Source organism: Bufo bufo, chromosome 9, assembly GCF_905171765.1.
Source record: "Bufo bufo chromosome 9, aBufBuf1.1, whole genome shotgun sequence".
Classification (NCBI taxonomy): Eukaryota; Metazoa; Chordata; class Amphibia; order Anura; family Bufonidae; genus Bufo; species Bufo bufo.
The window spans coordinates 83,870,148-83,891,267 of NC_053397.1; positions in this window are offsets into that span (position 1 = coordinate 83,870,148).

Consider the following 21,120-nt stretch of genomic DNA (forward strand, 5'->3'; position numbering starts at 1 on the left):
GCTCCTTGTGTACTTTGCTGCTCTCCTGGTATTTATGACCCCGGCTTCTCCTGACAATTCTCTGCTTGCTCCCTTTGTACTTTGTAGCCTTCCTGTTATTGACTCGGTCCGTTCACGTCCTGTTGTTTGTCTGTCTGTCATCCCTGCTCTTATTCCAAGTCAGGGATAGCCATCCAGTTGTCCCCTGTCATTAGGACTCGCGAGGCAAGTAGGCAGGGCCAGGGGTAAGGGTGGAGCGCAGTGGTCACTTCCCTTCCCCCTGTGTGTGTGTGTGTGTGTACGCGACCGTTACACTTGGTCAGAGAGGATCTCTCTAGGGAAACCCACCCTAGCGAATATCCCGACCAAGGCATTGGCAACGGTGTCTTCCTGAATATTGGATAAGGTAACGGCTTCGGGATAGCGGGTGGCATAGTCCACCACGGTGAGGATAAATCATTTACCGGATGGACTAGGCCGTTTTAGGGACCCTATCAGGTCAACTGCTATCCGGCTGAAGGGCTCTTCTATGATGGGCATGGATTTCCAACCCGCTAGCAAACATTGCAGGTCCAGCAATAATGTTGCACATCTGGGGAGACACCTGGCCAAAAGAAGTGGTGGGTTACTCGGTGAGAGGTGCGAGTCATTCCCAAATGTCCTGCTAAGGGAATATCATGCCCTATTCGGAGAAGCTCCCGTCTGTACTTTCTTGGAACTACCAACTGGCGCCTCTGGGAAGGGGTGCACCCAGGGTGATGGATGTCAGACACCCTGTATAGCGTGGCTTGTTCCCATACATATTTTTCCCCTTCTGAACCTGGCTGACCTGTCTCCGCCCTAAGGCGATACTTATGGAGGGAGGGGTCAGCCCTAGTCTCCCTACCAAATTCTTCTGGGGTATCCCAGGCTAGGGTCGTCATGGCTAATGTCTTAGTCAAGGAGTCAGTATGTCTTACCTAGGTCTCCCTGACCGGTGGGTTGTTCTCTGCGGTGCGAATTTGAGCACGGGTGGTGACTGGATGAGCTTCTGCGGTAGGAGCATTGGCTGAGGTAAGGGGCCCAAGGTCATTGCCCAGCAATACTTAGGCTGGGAGGTTGTCCATTATTCCCACTTGTGCAATACCAGATACAGCTCCCCAGGTTAGATGAACCCCGGCAGTGCGTAAACGTTAAATAGCTCCTCCGGCGACTCGGATGGCGACAGTCTTCCCGGTGCGATCATTGTTGTGGACCAAGTGTTGAGTCAGGGTGGCCCCAGAGTCTCGCAGGCCCTGCGCTGATTGCCCATTGACCAGTACCTCTTGGCGGTGCTGTTTTCTGTTGTCGTGAGCGGCGGCTTGGATGGGGTCGGCCTCGTATAGGACCCCAGAGTAGCGGGCCGGGGCTGGAGATACCGGAGCACGGAACTCTGCCCTAGGAGGTGGTTTTGTAATGGTCGGCTCAGAACGAGGACGTACTGTGGTTGGTTCTGACAGTAGGGAATCCGTATATTAATCTGCCAGGTGCGCTGCGTCCTGTAGGGTGAGTGGCCATTCCTTCATGCCCATTTGTAATGCTCCTATGAAATGTTCGAGCAGGAACAGCTGCAAAACTCCTTCTCCTGTGGTGGCTTGGCATCCCTGTACCCAATGGGATGCGGCCCTGTGTAGCATACAGGCCCACTTTGAGTAGGAATCTCCTCCTTTCCGTTTGGACTTCCTAAACCATCGCCGGTATGCTTCGGGGGTTACAGCATACCGGAACAGTAGCTCTTCCTTTACTGTGGCATAATTTGCAACATCCTCAGTTGGGATGGCACGAAAAGCTTCATTGGCCTTTCCCGACAGTTTCCCCGACAAAATTGTAACCCATTCCTCGGGTGGCACCTGATGTAGCTCACATTGCCTTTCAAAGTCGGCCATATATCCATCTATCTCCCCATCTGTCACTTGGTATGCTTTAAATGCTGCAAATGGTACCTTTTTCCGCTCGCTGGGGGTCACAATTGGTAGTACCGTTGAGCTCTCTGGTCTTTGGGCGATCAGTACCTGTTGGTGATAGGCTCTTTTCTCTCTTGCCTCCTCTATCGATGCATTGAGAAGTTGGGTTATCAGTTCCACAGGTGGATTCGGCCCATAGAGTGTCAGCCTCCTTTGTACAATTCTCTGGATCTCGTTCTCCGTTCGGGGGGTTGGAGTTAGCCATAGTGTTGTTTTGGTCCCATTCGACCAATTCAGCTATCAGTTCCTGTCATGGTCGGTTGCTAGCCGAACGCCCACAGCTCTCCAGAAAATCCTTCAATGTTAGCCGTTTCAGTTTCTCATACCGATTCTCCATGGATGTAGTACCTCCTCTGGGAAGATAGGACCAATCCCACTGCTGCCACAAAAGTAGTCTGCTCAGCATCCAGTAGTGATCCAAGTGAAGAAGCTCTTCCAAGCGCTAGTGTAATAGCTGTATATTTGTTACCCACAATAAGAGACAAGACTCTAGATTGAGGGTGAAGAAGAACTCTCTTTATTGATGGCCACAGCTCGGCCTTTTATGCAGGAACACAAACTACAGCAACCAATTAATATACAGTAAAAGATAATGCACTCACAAACAGGAGCTTGCTCACATAGCTTACAAGTAGACACTGTGTCTTTACCTAGACAATAGACCAGAGTGTTATCTTGTGTATTGTAATTAAGTAGGTCAGTCTTGAGGTTAGAGTAGACTGACTGTCTGGAAGTGCGTCTATACCTATTTCCCTGATACACATAGATGTCTGCTCCATTGTTAAAAGTAGGAATCCAAGGTCCTGGCTAAAAACCATCTTTAACTTTGAAAAGCTGGATCTGTTACATATTTGTGTACTTCTAGTAAGTATTTGGTGGCTGCAAATATGACCTGAAGGTTTTCCAGGTTCGCCTGCCATTAAAGTAAATGGGGCCCACCCTTGCCGATGTTCGTCCATCACTACCCTTAATCAGTATTTTGTAGTAGTAAGTATATCGCACCCCTCAATCAGTATTTTGTGGAAGCCAGTGTATCGCAGGCCTCAATCAATATTTGGTGGAAGCAGGTATATCGCGCCCCCCCCCAATCAGTATTTTGCCGAAGCAGGTATATAGAACTCCTAATCAGTATTTTGTAGAAGCACGTATATCCCACTCCTCAATCAGTATTTTTTGGAAACGGGTATATAGAACACCTGAATCAATATTTGTGGAAGCAGGTATGTTGCACCCCTCAATCAGTATTTTGTGGAAGCAGGTATATCACACCCCTCAATCAGTATTTTGTGGAAACAGGTATATAGAACCCCTTAATCAGTATTTTGTAGAAGCGGGTATATCGCACCCCTCAATCAGTATTTTGTGGAAACAGGTATATAGAATCCCTGAATCAATATTTGGTGGAAGCAGGTATATCGCACCCCTCAATCAGTATTTTGTGGAATCAGGTATATCAAACCCCTTAATCAGTTTTTTGTGGAAGCAGGTATATCGCACCCCATAATCAGTTTTTTTGAGGCAACAGGTATATCACACATGTTGCAAATAGTTGTTCCAATAACGCTTGTCCCTCTATATACCTGCAGTATCGCAGCAGAACCATACACAACTGCTGCACAATACAAATGCACTATAATATACTATCTATGTTAGAACATATGTTAGAGGTATACCACAACCCTCAATCAGTTTTTTTGGGGGGAACAGGAATATCACACCAGTAGCAATTACTTATTTTAATAGCGTTTGTCCCTCTATATAGCTGCGGTATCTCAGCAGAACCACACACAACTGCTGCACAATACGAATGCACTATAAAATACTTTCTATGTTATAAAGTATAATATATCACACCCCTCAGTATATCACACCTATCGATAGCACACCTATACCAGTCCTTAAAAGGACTTTTGTGGCCCTATTAGCTAGCGTTTGATGTCCCGACTCCCTAACAGTCTGTCCCTGCTCCACACAGCAACCTCTCCCTACACTGGCAAAACACAGAATGTAAAATGGCTGTCAGATCGAGTTCTGTTATAGGGTGGGGGTGTGTCCATGTGCTGAAACATCTCAATTGGCTGTCCTTTCCCACCTGATGGATGTGTCATGGGTCAAAGTTCGGCCCAATGCAAAAGAATATAGCGCATGCTAACATCGCCATATGTTCTCATGTTCGGCGAATCGTGAATGAGCAAAGTTCGCCGCGAAATGACCGCCGGGCGAACCGCAAGGCTATCTGTAATTGCGATGCAGGGGCAAGGAATCGGATATATATCACTGAGAGCAAGGACCTAAAACATAAATTTTAGTGTGAAGAAGCTATCAACAATTGATACTCTAAGGACTGAGACAGGTGGGATACTGGGTTGCGGGGAAATCTGTCTCTATTTTTACCCTCCACTAACTGCTCAGCCCAGAGATACACCTGGATAGTAGGTGTACTCTGTCCGCGTACCTAGGACTATTCTGTCCTTAAGCAGACCCTATTATATAACGTAGATCCCATACATCACAGATCCCGGACTCGGATGCTACTATGGAAAAAAACATCCTCAAAATCCTTAAAGGGGTTATCCGACCTCTGAAATGCCCCCCCCCCATATACCCGGACCCCTCATACACAATGCACTTTCCTTGCTCCACGGCACCTACATCACTTCTGAAGCTGCACGGCCACCGCTGTATCTCCCCGTCACACGGATGAAAACATCTGACGTCGGGGGGGAGCCAATGGCAGGCAGTGATAGGGAGGCTCGTTCCCGTCATCGGTAGTGTTGGGCGAGCATGCTCGACCAAATACTGCATGTGTTTGAGTGTATTTAAATCTAATTTAGCCTCTGTTTCTGAAAAGTTTCTGGCGGGATTCAAACTCACAACCTTCTACATTACAGCCAAGAATGTTAATCACTACACTATAGAGCTGCATGGCCAGTTAGTTTAAAAAAATAAATAAAAATAATTTATCAGACTTCTGCTGTAGCAGAAGTCTCATATTTTTTTAGAGACTAAACAAAATTTATATATATATATATATATATATATATACACAGTCGGGTCCATAAATATTGGGACATCGACACAATTGTAACATTTTTGGCTCTATACACCACCACAATGGATTTGAAATGAAACGAAGAAGATGTGCTTTAACTGCAGTCTGTCAGCTTTAATTTGAGGGTATTTACATCCAAATCAGGTGAACAGTGTAGGGATTACAACAATTTGCATATGCGCCTCACACTTTTTAAGGGAACAAAAGTAATGGGACAATTGGCTTCTCAGCTGTTCCATGGCAAGGTGTGTGTTATTCCCTCATTATCCCAATTACAATGAGCAGATAAAAGGTCCAGAGTTCATTTCAAGTGTGCTATTTGCATTTGGAATCTGTTGCTGTCAACTATCAAGATAAGATCCAAAGAGCTGTCACTATCAGTGAAGCAAGCCATCATTAGGCTGAAAAAACAAAACAAACCCATCAGAGAGATAGCAAATATATTAGGCGTGGCCAAAACAACTGTTTGGAACATTCTTAAAAAGAAGGAACACACCGGTGAGCTCAGCAACACCAAAAGACCCGGAAGACCACGGAAAACAACTGTGGTGGATGACCGAAGAATTCTTTCTCTGGTGAAGAAAATGCCCTTCACAACAGTTGGCCAGATCAAAAACACTCTCCAGGAGGTAGGTGTATGTGTGTCAAAGTCAACAATCAAGAGAAGACTTCACCAGAGTTAATACAGAGGGTTCACCACAAGATGTAAACCATTGGTGATCCTCAAAAACAGGAAGGCCAGATTAGAGTTTGCCAAACGACATCTAAAAAAGCCTAAACAGTTCTGGAACAACATCCTTTGGACAGATGAGACCAAGATCAATTTGTACCAGAGTGATAGGAAGAGAAGACTATGGAGAAGGAAAGGAACTGCTCATGATCCTAAGTATACCACCTCATCAGTGAAGCATGGTGGTGGTAGTGTCATGAGGTGGGCATGTATGGCTGCCAATGGAACTGGTTCTCTTGTATTTATTGATGATGTGACTGCCAACAAAATCAGCAGGATGAATTCTGAAGTGTTTCAGGCAATATTATCTGCTCATATTCAGCCAAATGCTTAAGAACTCATTGGATGGCCCTTCACAGTGCAGATGGACAATGTCCCAAAGCATACTGCAAAAGCAACCAAAGAGTTTTTTAAGGGAAAGAAGTGGAATGTTATGCAATAGCCAAGTCAATCACCTGACCTGAATCCAATTGAGCATGCATTTCACTTGCTGAAGACAAAACTGAAGGGAAAATCCCCAAAGAACAAGCAGGAACTGAAGACAGTTGCAGTGAAGGCCTGGCAGAGCATCACCAGGGATGAAACCCAGCATCTGGTGATGTCTATGCGTTCCAGACTTCAGGCTGTAATTGACTGCAAAGGATTTGCAACCAAGTATTAAAAAGTGAAAGTTTGAATAATGATTATTATTCTGCCCCATTACTTATGGTTCCTTAACAAGTGGGAGGCACATATGCAAACTGTTGCAATTCCTACACCGTTCACCTGATTTGGATGTAAATACCCTCAAATTAAAGCTGACAGTCTGCAGTTAAAGCACATCTTGTTGCTTGGCTTGAGAAGGATCCCGGAAGGGGATTGAAACGTTGCCTATTTTGTGTCACATGTGTGAATAAAGACACTGCGTTTTTTTTACAAGAAGAGTGCTGCGTTGATTTTTCATGGATATACATGCCTGATGTCAAGGGTGAGACGCGTGCACCTGATAAACTATAAAAGCGAGTGCTGCCGGAATTTATATACTATATATATATATATATATATATATATATATATATATATATAGATATATAAAATCATACTTCTGAAATATATGATTGCATAATTTGTGGGAAACTGCTACTGATGTTTTAGCCATAATATATTTACATATATTATAATATATTTACATATATTATAATATATTATAAATATATAATAATATATGTAAATATATTATGACTAAAAACTTATATATATATGTTTTGCCAGGATTTGAACTCACAACCTTCTACATTATAGCCCAGAATGTTAACCACTACACTACAAAGCTGCATGGCCAGTTGCTTAAAAAAAATAATATATATATAAAATTATATATATATATATATATATATATATATATATATAAAAATATGAGGTTTCTGCTGTATAGGAATACTTAAGGCTAGTAAGTATTCCTATACAGCAGAAGTCTCATATTTTTATTTTTTTATTTTTTTTAAAGTAACTGGTCATGCAGCTCTATAATGTAGTGGTTAACATTCTTGGCTGTAATGTAGAAGGTTGTGAGTTTGAATCCCACCGGAAACTTTTCAGAAATAGAGGCTAAATTAGATTTAAATACACTGGGTGTCCCCAAGCACTGGCTCCATATATGGACATAGCTATATATGGAGTCAGAGCAGGGGTGCCTGGTTTAATGCTTGAGTTCTCCTATTGACTTCCATTGTGCTCGGGTGATCTGTAGAGCACCCGGGCATCAGGAAGTGTTCTACTCGGGCACACAAGCAACCAACTCTAGTCATTGGCTGTCCCCCCCTTATGCCGGATGTTTTCATCCGCACGACCATTATGGCTTCAGAAGCAACATGGGTGCCAGGGAGCAAGGTAAGTACATTGTGTGTGAGGGGCCCAGGCATATGGGGGGGCATTTCAGGGGTCGGATAACCCTTTTAATACATTGAGTTAACAGACCTTCCTCTAATTCCAGATCACCAAACTGGATAGAAATGCAGTGATTAGAGCACTGGGGACCCCATTTTACAAATTCCCTAGTACACCAACTAAAGACAATACTAGGTACCCTCAACCAAGGTAATCCCAGGACGATGTCAGTAGACAAATTTGTCATGGCATATAAGGCACACCTCTCATTTTTGGAATGCCATCTTATTTTTTGGGGACGTTACAAAGCTTAGAAGTTTAGAAGCAAATCTTGAAATTTTGCAGAAAATTTCTAAAACCCACTTTTTCAGGACCAGTTCAGGTCTGAAGTCACTTTGTGAGGCTTACATAATAGAAACCAGCCAAAAATGACCCCATTTTACAAACTACACCCTCAAGGTATTCGAAACTGATTTTACAAACTTTGTTAACCCTTTAGGTGTTCCACAAGAATTAATGGAAAATAGAGATAAAATTTCAAAATTTCACTTTTTTGGCATATGTGGTCAAAAACTGCTGTACGGCACACGACAGGGCGCAGAAGGAAAGGAATGCCATATGGTTTTTGGAAGGCAGATTTTGCTGGACTGGTTTTTTGACACCATGTCCCATTTGAAGCCCCCCTGATGCACCCCTAGAGTAGAAACTCCAAAAAAAGACCCCATTTTAGAAACTACACCCCTCAAGGTATAAAAAACAAATTTTACTAACTTTATTAACCCTTTAGGTGTTCCACAAGAATTAATGGAAAATAGAGATAATATTTCATAATTTCACTTTTTTGGCAGATTTTCCATTTTTTATAATTTTTTTACAGTTACAAAGCAAGGGTTAACAGCCAAACAAAACTCAATATTTATGGCCCTGATTCTGTAGTTTACAGAAACACCCCATATGTGGTCAAAAACTGCTGTACGGGCACACAGCAGGGCGCAGAAGGAAAGAATTGCCATACGGTTTTTGGAAGGCAAATTTTGCTGGACTGTTTTTTTTACACATGTTCCATTTGAAGCCCCCTTGATGCACCCCTAGAGTAGAAACTCCAAAAAAGTGACCCCATTTTGGAAACTACCGGATAGGGTGGCAGTTTTGTTGAAACTATTTTAGGGTACATATGATTTTTGGTTGCTCTATATTGCACTTTTTGTGAGGCAAGGTAACAAGAAATAGCTGTTTTGGCACCGTTTTTATTTTTAGTTATTTACGACATTCATCTTACAGGTTTGATCATGTGGCATTTTTATAGAGCAGGTTATTACGTATGCGGCGATACCTAATATGTCTACTTTTTTTTATTTATGTAAGTTTTACACAATTATTTCATTTTTGAAACAAAAAAAATCATGTTTTAGTGTCTCCATAGTCCGAGAGCCATAGTTTTTTCAGTTTTTGGGCGATTATCTTGGGTAGGATATGATTTTTGCGGGATGAGATGATTATTAGCACTATTTTGGGGTGCGTATGACTTTTTGATCGCTTGCTATTACACTTTTTGTGATGTAAGGTGCTTTTTTTACACCGTTTTTATATATATTTTTTATGTTATTCACCTGAGGGGTTAGGTCATGTGACAATTTTCTTTGTCCCTGTCTATATATTTCAGAAAATTCCTAAAATCATGTGAAAGATGCGCAGTGAAAGATGACTGCAAGAGCACAGCGCAGACTGCTCAATCAGGTGAAGAAGAATCCTAAAGTGTAAGCTAAAGACTTACAAAAGTCTCTGGCATATGCTTACATCCCTGTTAGCGAATCTACGATACGTAAAACACTAGACAAGAATGGATTTCATGGGAGGATATCACAGAGGAAGTCACTGCTGTCCAAAAAAAACATTTCTGCACGTTTACAGTTTGCACAATAGCACCTGGATGTTCCACAGCAGTACTGGCAAAATATTCTGTGGACAGATGAAACCAAAGTTGAGTTGTTTGGAAGAAACACACAACACTATGTGTGGAGAAAAAGAGGCACAGCACACCAACATCAAAACCTCATCCCAACTGTGAAGTATGGTGATGGGGGCATCATGGTTTGGGGCTGCTTTGCTGCATCAGGGCCTGGACGGATTGCTATAATCGAAGGAAAAATGAATTCCCAAGTCTATCAAGACATTTTGCAGGAGAACTTAAGGCCATCTATCCACCAGCTGAAGCTCAACAGAAGATGGGTGTTGCAACAGGACAACGACCCAAAGAAAACAAGTAAATCAACAACAGAATGGCTTAAACAGAAGAAAATACGCCTTCTGCAGTGGCCTAATCAGAGTCCTGACCTCAACCCGATTGAGATGCTGTGGCATGACCTCACAAGAAAGTGATTCAGACCAGACATCCCAAGAATATTGCTGAACTGAAACAGTTCTGTAAAGAGGAATGGTCAAGAATTACTCCTGACCGTTGTGCACGTCTGATCTGCAACTACAGAAAATGTTTGGTTGAAGTTATTGCTGCCAAAGGAGGTTCAACCAGTTATTAAATCCAAGGGTTCACATACTTTTTCCACCTGCACTGTGAATGTTTACATGGGGTGTTCAATAAAAACATGGTAACATTTAATTATTTTTGTGTTAGTAGTTTAAGCAGACTATGATTGTCTATTGTGACTTAGATGAAGATCAGATCACATTTTATGACCAATTTGTGCATAAATCCATATCATTCCAAAGGGTTCACATACTTTTTCTTGCAACTCTATATGTCTCCTTGAAGAGGGGAATAGAGACAAGGACTAATTTTGATTGGACCCTAGGCAACAATCTACTTGGGCTCCCTGGATCCTGCCTTCCCACACTCTAGCATACAATCAATCCCTCCACCACAACACACACACACACAAAAAAAATCCACACACATCGTAGAGTAGTAAACTTTAATAATGTAAACATAAAGAACTGGTTCACAAATAAGTCTTTTGCTTGACCTATTTACCACCTGTAGCTCCCTCCCACTTCTCCACCCCCCCCCCCCTTCTCCAACCACCCAGCACCCTTACTCATATAAAACAATATATATACAGTCAGGTCCATAAATATTGGGACATCTACACAATTCTAACATTTTTGTCTCTATACACCACCACAATGGATTTGAAATGAAAAAAAAAAAAACAAGATGTGCTGTAACTGCAGACTGTCAGCTTTAATTTGAGGGTATTTACATCCAAATGAGGTGAACGGTGTGGGAATTACAACAGCTTGCATATGTGTCTCCCACTTGTTAAGGAACCAAAAGTAATAGGACAATAGGCTTCTCAGCTGTTCTATGGCCAGGTGTGTGTTATTCCCACATTATCCCAATTAGAATGAGCAGATACAAGGTCCAGAGTTAATTTCTAGTGTGCTATTTGCATTTGGATACTCTTGCTGTCAACTCTCAAGATGAGATCCAAATAGCTGTCACTATCAGTGAAGCAAGCCATCATTAGGCTGAAAAAACAAAACAAACCCATCAGAGAGATAGTAAAAATATTAGGCGTGGCCAAAACAACTGTTTGGAACATTCTTAAAAAGAAGGAACGCACCGGTGAGCTCAGCAACACCAAAAGACCCGGAAGACCACGGAAAACAACTGTGGTGGATGACCGAAGAATTCTTTCCCTGGTGAAGAAAACACCCTTCACAACAGTTGGCCAGATCAAAAACACTCTCTAGGAGGTAGGTGTATGTGTGTCAAAGTCAACAATCAAGAGAAGACTTCACAAGAGTTAATACAGAGGGTTCACCACAAGATGTAAACCATTAGTGAGCCTCAAAAACAGGAAGGCCAGATTAGAGTTTGCCAAACGACATCTAAAAAAGCCTTCACAGTTCTGGAACAACATCCTATGTACAGATGAGACCAAGATCAACTTGTACCAGAGAGATGGGAAGAGAAGAGTATGGAGAAGGAAAGGAACTGCTCATGATCCTAAGCATACCACCTCATCAGTGAAGTATGGTTGTGGTAGTGTCATGGCGTGGGCATGTATGGCTGCCAATGGAACTAGTTCTCTTGTATTTATTGATGATGTGACTGCTGACAAAAGCCGCAGGATGAATTCTGAAGTGTTTCAGGCAATATTATCTGCTCATATTTAGCCAAATGCTTCAGAACTCACCGGACAGCGCTTCACAGTGCAGATGGACAATGACCCAAAGCATACTGCAAAAGCAACCAAAGAGTTTTTTAAGGGAAAGAAGTGGAATGTTATGCAATGGCCAAGTCAATCACCTGACCTGAATCTGATTGAGCATGCATTTCACTTGTTGAAGACAAAACTGAAGGGAAAATGCCCCAAGAAAAGCAGGAACTAAAGACAGTTGCAGTAGAGGCCTGGCAGAGCATCACCAGGGATGAAACCCAGCATCTGGTGATGTCTATGTGTTCCAGACTTCAGGCTGTAATTGACTGCAAAGGATTTGCAACCAAGTATTAAAAAGGGAAAGTTTAAGTTATGATTATTATTATGTCCCATTACCTTTGGTTCCTTAACAAGTGGGAGGCACATATGCAAACGGTTGTAATTCCTACACCGTTCACCTGATTTGGACGTAAATACACTGAAATTAAAGCTGACAGTCTGCAGTTAAAGCACATCTTGTTCATTTCATTTCAAATCCATTGTGGTGGTGTATAGAGCCAAAAATTTTAGAATTGTGTTGATGTCCCAATATTTTTGGACCTGACTGTATATATATATATATATATATATATAAATGCAATGAATGGCAGCACCAACCTTTAGATTTGAAAATTGGGTGCAAGCTCCAATAGGAAAAGCGTCCCAGGATAATAAAAAAAAATAATAGAGCAGCGGTTATGACCATTGGAAACTGGTGCTGCTCTATTTTTTATTTATATATATATATATATATATATATATATATATATATATACACAATATAGCTGACAGTGAATTACTGTAAATACTTACAGTTCTGAATATTCCAACAGGCTCAGGATCAGTGCTCTGGGCAGCTGGGCTCAGGGCTGGAAGTGGGCACCGCTCAGCAGTTCAGGAAGGAGACCGGGGCTCAGCTCACCCTAGCGTTGCAGTGCCTCCGCGTGACTTTAGCTCACAGCCCCAATCAGATCCGCAATGTCAATAAGACCTCAGATCAGAGCCCAATATAAAGAAAAACCCCAATCAGACCTCAGATGAGACCCCCTTGCCTCATATCAGCCCCCAGCCATATGTGATCAGCCCCCAGCCATATGTAATCAGCCCCAGCCATATATAACCAGCCCCCAGCCATTAGGCAGCCCCCAGCCATATGTAATCAGCCCCAGCCATATTGCAGCCCCCAGCCATAATGCAGCAGCCCCCAGCCTCAGAGCACAAAAAATAATAAAGCACTTACCTCTCCTGCTCCTGGACACCCCCGCTCCTCACCTCCCGCGATCTTCTTCCTCCTGCGGTTGGCTGTGCTCTGTGAACCGGAATGCACAGCGTGAGGTCACAGAGCACCCTCACGCTGTGTGCAGTGTTCACAGCCGACAGCGGAGGACCAGGAAGCGGTGAGTACAGAGCTTTCACCGCTTCCTGGTCCTCCGGTACTAATGAGCGCTTCCATAATGGAAGCATTTTTCCCTCACTTTGGGGGGAAAATAAAGTGCGTCTTATGGGGCAGTGACCAGCGGGGCTCAAGAGGCAGTTGCCTTGGGCCCCCCAGGAGCAACTGGGCCCGGGGCAGCTGCCCCTTTTGCCCCGCATTAAAGACGGCCCTGACCCAAGGGAACATGTTATATATCCATGAAGTGTTCGTGATAAGAAACTTTTGTCCAATTAGAAGTTGTTGGAGGTGTAACTTATGTATATCAATCGTTAGGAATAGAAAAATATTCGTGATGTCATATGTTATGTCTAATTATGTTGTCATGATGTAATCTGTGGTTAAACATTGAAGTCTATGGACAGCGACAAACTGCGGAAAACTTCAATTTTAATACTAATTATTCCTTTGTTTTATAAAAGACCACGATTGGGGATATAAACCAAGCCTCGTCTTTTTTTCCACTGCTGCTTCACACGTCCATTTACCACATGCCATATTCTACCTGACTTTTACATTTATTTCACTGCTGTCTTGCTGCTCTTGCCTCCGAATTAACGAAAGAATCTTCTCAAGAAGAAGTCGTCTCAAAAAGTCTTGTGTTCTTGCCAGTTTGCCACCAGTTTCCAACGGTCATCACCCCTGGAAACAAGCAGTGTATAATGTGATGGAAAAATGAATCCAGCCAGCAAAAGAGGCAGTATGGACAATCACAATACATTAGTAAGTGTCTTGTATTAAATTTCTGAACATGATAAATGCCACTTGCTGATATAATAGATCATTTTCTGGTGACTTTCCCTTTAAAAGTTTACTTGTAAAACGTACTATATTATCTGGGGCACTGTGACAGCATATAACAGAACTGAGAAACACAAATACGAATCCTTGAGGGGTAATAGAAGCAAGGACTTGGAAGTCTGCAAACATTTTCTGCCAAGTCAGCTTGTGGAATACAGATTTTTTAAAGCAGTATGTTAGCGTGCCTAAGGGTAATACTTAGTTCATGAGTTTTAGAGAGCTCTTCACAGAATGACCTTCAGACTGAGAGACCCAGTGTTAAGAAAACAGGAACACAAAGGCTACTGATACACTTCTGGGATGGAGCACAAGAATATAGTTGGTAGCTCCGTGCCTTCTTTTTATCAAAACTTTCTACAAAATATGGATTGCACAATGTGTTGATGTTTCGCATAACAATAATTTCAGAAATAATTATTGGATATACCATACAGTAAATATCCAATCTAATTCTATGGGCAATATAAAGAACATCTACCAATTTCTGTATGTTCGCTGAACTTTAAATGACCAGGCACTTCTCCGGCAAAAAATTAGAGAAGAAGCCATTGTTTCAGCATAGGTATGGATCCCAAAAATCTGAATTAGTATGCAATGAATATTTGTCATGTGAAATTCCCCAATATGCCTATTTTAGTAACTACTCATATAAACAGGCATATCCAGAACTGCAAAATTAATGGCATATCCTTAGGATAGACCATCTATATGAGATTGGTGGGGGTCCAACTATCTGCACCCTCTTTGATCAGACAATTGACCAGGCTTCATTGATTGCTTAGCAGGCAGAGCTATGTACTTTTAGCAGTAGTGGTGCCTGGAATTACAACTCGCTACAGCTTTTTCCTATTCAGTTGAATTTGACTGAGACTGTAATACCAGGCAAAGCCACCACTAAAAATATGGACCTGAACCTGGTAAATAATGAAGGTGAAACAGTGCTTTATGGATCACTGCAGCCCCTGCAATCAGCTGATTAATAGGAGAAGGGACGAGAATCCGACCCCCACTGATCTGATATTGATGCCTACCCTAAGGTTAACCCTTTTAACCCTTTCACGACTGCCATACGGCTACATACGTGCTATCTGCACATATACTGTGCAGATAAAACGTATATAAACATTCTGGCAGCTCTTTAACACGTTGCCGACCTAGGACGAGAATGATCTCCCTAACTGGCCAGTACTTCAGGCACTAGGATGAGCATTCTAGTCCTAGGGTTAACCGGCTGCCCCACACGCGCTACCGCGATCAGCAGAAGGGGCCCAGTTAATACTGACAGCCAGGCCCCTGCTGTATCTGCATCGGTGAAAACACTGATGGTGGCAGATAAATCCCCTGTATGCCGCGGTCACGCTGACCGCAGCATACAGGGGGTTTGCGGTAGCTTGTAAATCCTCATCGGGTCCCTCTGCTGCAGTGACGGGGACCCGATGGTTGCTATGGCAGCCCCGATGCCTTGAACAGGCATTGGGACTGTCAGCTACGGAAGCCCACGAGATCCAGCCCTAGGGCTGGGTCTCCCAGGCCACTATTAGCGTCTTACAGTGTAAGACACTGACATTTCAATACAGCACAATACAAATGTATTGTGCTGTATTGAAACAGGGATCAGACCCTGAAATGTTGAAGTCCCATAGTGGGACAAAAAAAAGTTTTATAAAAAAAAATAAAAGCACAAAAAATAGTAGACATATTAGGTATTGCCACATCCGTATCTACCGGCTCTATAAAAATATCACATGACCTAACCCCTCAGGTAAATAGAGATGTCCCGAATAGTTCGCCGGCGAATAGTTCCCCGCGAACATAGCTTGTTCGCGTTCGCCGCGGCGGGTGAACATATGCGATGTTCGGTCCGCCCCCTATTCGTCATCATTGAGTAAACTTTGACCCTGTACCTCACAGTCAGCAGACACATTCCAGCCAATCAGCAGCAGACCTTCCCTCCCAGACCCTCCCACCTCCTGGACAGCATCCATTTTAGATTCATTCGGAAGCTGCATTCTTATTGAGAGGAGGGACAGTGTAGCTGCTGCTGATTTAAAGAGGACCTTTCACCAGAATAAAACATCTAAACTAACTATACTGACAAGTAGAGCGGCGCTAAGGGATCCCCCTGCACTTACTGTTATACCTGGGCGCTCCGTTTGCCCGGTATAGCCTCCGGTATCTTCATAGTTAGGCTCCACCCAGTGGAACCTGACGGCGTCTCTTTCTCCCATGCTGTAGCGCTGGCCAATCGCAGCGCTCATCTCATCGCCTGAGAGGTTTTTTTCTCTCTCAGGCTATGAGCTGAGCGCTGCGATTGGCCAGCGCTACAGCATGGGAGAATGAGACGCCGTCAGGTTCCCCTGGGTGGAGCCTAACTTTGAAGATACCGGAGGCTATACCGGGCAAACGGAGCGGCGCCCAGGTATAACAGTAAGTGCAGGGGGATCCCTGGGCGCCGCTCTACATGTCAGTATAGTTAGTTTAGATGTTTTACTCTGGTGAAAGGTCCTCTTTAATAGGAAAATCGATAGCTAGGCTAGTGTATTCAGTGTCCACTACAGTCCTGAAGGACTCATCTGATCTCTGCTGTAAGGACAGCACCCCTTTTTACGGCTAGAACATCAGTCTGCTTTTTTTTTTTTCCCTGTGTAATCTAATTGCAGTTGCCTGCCTGCCAGTGTGTGTGTCAGGCTCACAGCGTATACTGTGCCCACTTGCTCAGTGCCACCACTCATATCTGGTGTCACAATAGCTTGCATTTAAAAAAAAAACAACTTTTTTTGACTGTAATATAATAGCAGTCAGTTGCCTGCACGCGTGTGCATTTCAGGGTCTGCCAGGGCACAGTGTCACACCAGTGCAACTCATATCTGGTGTAACAGTAGTGCACATTTAAAAAAAATATACAATTTTGACTGTGAAATAATAGCAGTCAGTTTCCTTCACATGTGTGCGTTTCAGGGCCTGCCAGGGCACAGTGTCACACCAGTGCAACTCATATCTGGTGTAACAGTAGTGTACATTTAAAAAAATTAAATTATTTTGACTGTAATAGATTGAATAGCAGTTCATTGTCTGCAAGCGTGTGTGTCAGGCCTACAGCGTCTACTTTGTCAACTTCTGCCAGTGCACAGTGCCACTCATATCTGGTGTCACAGTAGCTTGCACGCATAGTACCACTAATCGAAAAAAATAATGACAGGCAGAGGCAGGCCACCCCGCAGGGGCCGTCGTGGTCGTGGTGCTTTGATTCCCTTTGGCCCTAGAATAATGCCCAGTGTTCAGACGCCACGTACCCTGAACTCGAAAAGTTCTGAGGACATAGTTGACTGGCTAACACAGGACACCCAATCTTCTACAGCTTCCGCTCGGAACCTTGACGCACCATCCTCCTCCAGCTTAGCTTCGGGCACCTCTCAAGTTACCACTCGCCCGCCTGCCGCCGCCACCACCAACACTAGCACCACAGCCGCTTCACTTGATCTGTCAGAGGAGTTATTTACACATCAGTTGGAAGAAATTAGTGATGCGCAACCATTATTGCCAGAGGATGTAGATAACAGGGATATGTCTCAGTCAGGCAGCATTACACACATGGACGTACGGTGTGATGATGATGTTGTACCCGTTGCAGCTTCCTTTGCTGAGTTGTCAGATACAAGTGAAGCGGTTGATGATGACGATGTGTCCGTGGATGTCACGTGGGTGCCCGCTAGAAGAGAAGAAGAACATGGGGAAAGTTCAGATGGGGAGACAGAGAGGAGGAGGAAACAAGTTGGAAGCAGGGGGAGGTCGTCGCAAGGAGCTAGTGGCACAGTCAGACAGCATACATCGGCACCCGGGGTCAGCCAGACAGCACGCCAATCAACGCATGCTGTTTCCACCACCAGAATGCCGTCATTGCAGAGCTCAGCAGTGTGGCATTTTTTTAATGTGTCTGCCTCTGACAACAGCAAAGCCATTTGCAACCTGTGCCAAAAGAAACTGAGTCGAAGGAAGTCCAACACCCACCTAGGTACAACTGCTTTGCGAAGGCACATGATCGCACATCACAAACGGCTATGGGATCAACACATGAGTACAAGCAGCACACAAACTCAAAGCCACCATCCTCCTCCTGGTCCAGCATCTTCAGCCACGTCAACCACTGCTGTCCTCCTTGCCCCCTCTCAACCATCCGCCACTCCGTCTCTCACCTTGAGCAGTTCCTGCTCATCTGCCCACAGTCAGTTGTCTGTCAAGGACATGTTTGAGCGTAAGAAGCCAATGTCTCAAAGTCACCCCCCTTGCCCGGCGTCTGACAGCTGGCTTGTCTGAACTCTTAGCCCGCCAGCTTTTACCATACAAGCACGTGGAGTCGGAGGCGTTCCAAAAATTTGTAGCTATTGGGACACCTCAGTGGAAGGTACCCGGCCGAAATTTCTTTGCACAAAAGGCAATCCCCAACCTGTACTCCAATGTACAAAAGGAAGTAATGGCATGTCTGGCACACAGTGTTGGGGCAAGGGTCCATCTGACCACTGATACCTGGTCTGCAAAGCACGGTCAGGGCAGGTATATCACCTACACTGCACATTAGGTAAACCTGCTGACGGCTGCCAAGCTTGGAATGCGTGGCTCTGCAGAGGAGTTGGTGACACCGCCAGGACTTGCAGGCAGGCCTGCTGCCACATCCTCTACTCCTCCTACTCCATCCTCTTCCATAACCTCCTCGGCTGAGTCCACTTCTGCTGCTGCATCTTGCTCCACATCAACGGCACCCCCCCAGCTCCCCAGGGGCTATTCCACATCCCGGATACGACAGTGTCACGCCGTCTTGGGGTTGACTTGCCTGAAAGCAGAGAGTCACACCGGACCAGCACTCCTGTCCACCCTGAACGCACAGGTGGATCAGTGGCTGACTCCGTACCAACTGGAGATCAGCAAAGTGTTTTGTGTGTGACAACGGAAGCAATTTGTTGGCGGCATTGAATTTAGGCAAGTTGACACATGTGCCGTGCATGGCACATGTGTGTATTCTGATCGTACAACGATTTGTGCATAAGTAGCCTGGCTTACAGGACGTCCTGAAGCAGGCCATTAAGGTGTGTGGCCATTTCAGGCATTCCTACACGGCTATGGCGCACTTTTCAGATATCCAGCGGCGAAACATGCCAGTGAGGCGCTTGATTTGCGACAGCCCGACACGTTGGAATTCAACACTCCTAATGTTCGACCGCCTGCTCCAACAAGAAAAAGCCGTTAACGAGTATTTGTATGACCGGGTGCTAGGACAGCCTCTGCGGAGCTGGGAATTTTTTTGCCACGCTACTGGATGCTCATGCGCAATGCCTGTATGCTCATGTGTCCTTTTGAGGAGGTGACAAACCTAGTCAGTCGCACCGAAGGCACCATCAGAGACATCATACCATTTGTTTTCTTCCTGGAGCGTGCCCTGCGAAGAGTGCTGGATCAGGCCGTAGATGAGCGTGAAGAGAAAGAGGAAGAGTTGTGGTCACCATCACCACTAGAAACAGCCTTATCAGCATCGCTTGCTGGACCTGCGGCAACGCTGGAAGAGGATTGTAAGGAAGAGGAGTCAGAGGAGGAATGTGGCTTTGAGGAGGAGGAGGAAGACCAACCACAATAGGCATCCCAGGGTGCTCATTGTCACCTATCTGGTACCCATGGTGTTGTACGTGGCTGGGGGGAAAAACATACCTTCAGTGAGATCACTGAGGACGAGGAACGGGACATGAGTAGCTCGGCATCCAACCTTGTGCAAATGGGGTCTTTCATGCTGTCGTGACTGTTGAGGGACCCTCGTATAAAAAGGCTGAAGGAGAACGACCTTTACTAGGTGTCCACACTACTAGACCCCCGGTATACAGGGAGTGCAGAATTATTAGGCAAGTTGTATTTTTGAGGATTAATTTTATTATTGAACAACAACCATGTTCTCAATGAACCCAAAAAACTCATTAATATCAAAGCTGAATATTTTTGGAAGTAGTTTTTAGTTTGTTTTTAGTTTTAGCTATTTTAGGGGGATATCTGTGTGTGCAGGTGACTATTACTGTGCATAATTATTAGGCAACTTAACAAAAAACAAATATATACCCATTTCAATTATTTATTTTTACCAGTGAAACCAATATAACATCTCAACATTCACAAATATACATTTCTGACATTCAAAAACAAAACAAAAACAAATCAGTGACTAATATAGCCACCTTTCTTTGCAAGGACACTCAAAAGCCTGCCATCCATGGATTCTGTCAGTGTTTTGATCTGTTCACCATCAACATTGCGTGCAGCAGCAACCACAGCCTCCCAGACACTGTTCAGAGAGGTGTACTGTTTTCCCTCCTTGTAAATCTCACATTTGATGATGGACCACAGGTTTTCAATGGGGTTCAGATCAGGTGAACAAGGAGGCCATGTCATTAGATTTTCTTCTTTTATACCCTTTCTTGCCAGCCACGCTGTGGAGTACTTGGACGCGTGTGATGGAGCATTGTCCTGCATGAAAATCATGTTTTTCTTAAAGGATGCAGACTTCTTCCTGTACCACTGCTTGAAGAAGGTGTCTTCCAGAAACTGGCAGTAGGACTGGGAGTTGAGCTTGACTCCATCCTCAACCCGAAAAGGCCCCAAAGGCTCATCTTTGATGATACCAGCCCAAACCAGTACTCCACCTCCACATTGCTGGCGTCTGAGTCGGACTGGAGCTCTCTGCCCTTTACCAATCCAGCCACGGGCCCATCCATCTGGCCCATCAAGACTCACTCTCATTTCATCAGTCCATAAAACCTTAGAAAAATCAGTCTTGAGATATTTCTTGGCCCAGTCTTGACGTTTCAGCTTGTGTGTCTTGTTCAGTGGTGGTCGTCTTTCAGCCTTTCTTACCTTGGCCATGTCTATGAGTATTGCACACCTTGTGCTTTTGGGCACTCCAGTGATGTTGCAGCTCTGAAATATGGCCAAACTGGTGGCAAGTGGCATCTTGGCAGGTGCACGCTTGACTTTTCTCAGTTCATGGGCAGTTATTTTGCGCCTTGGCTTTTCCACACGCTTCTTGCAACCCTGTTGACTATTTTGAATGAAACACTTGATTGTTCGATGATCACGCTTCAGAA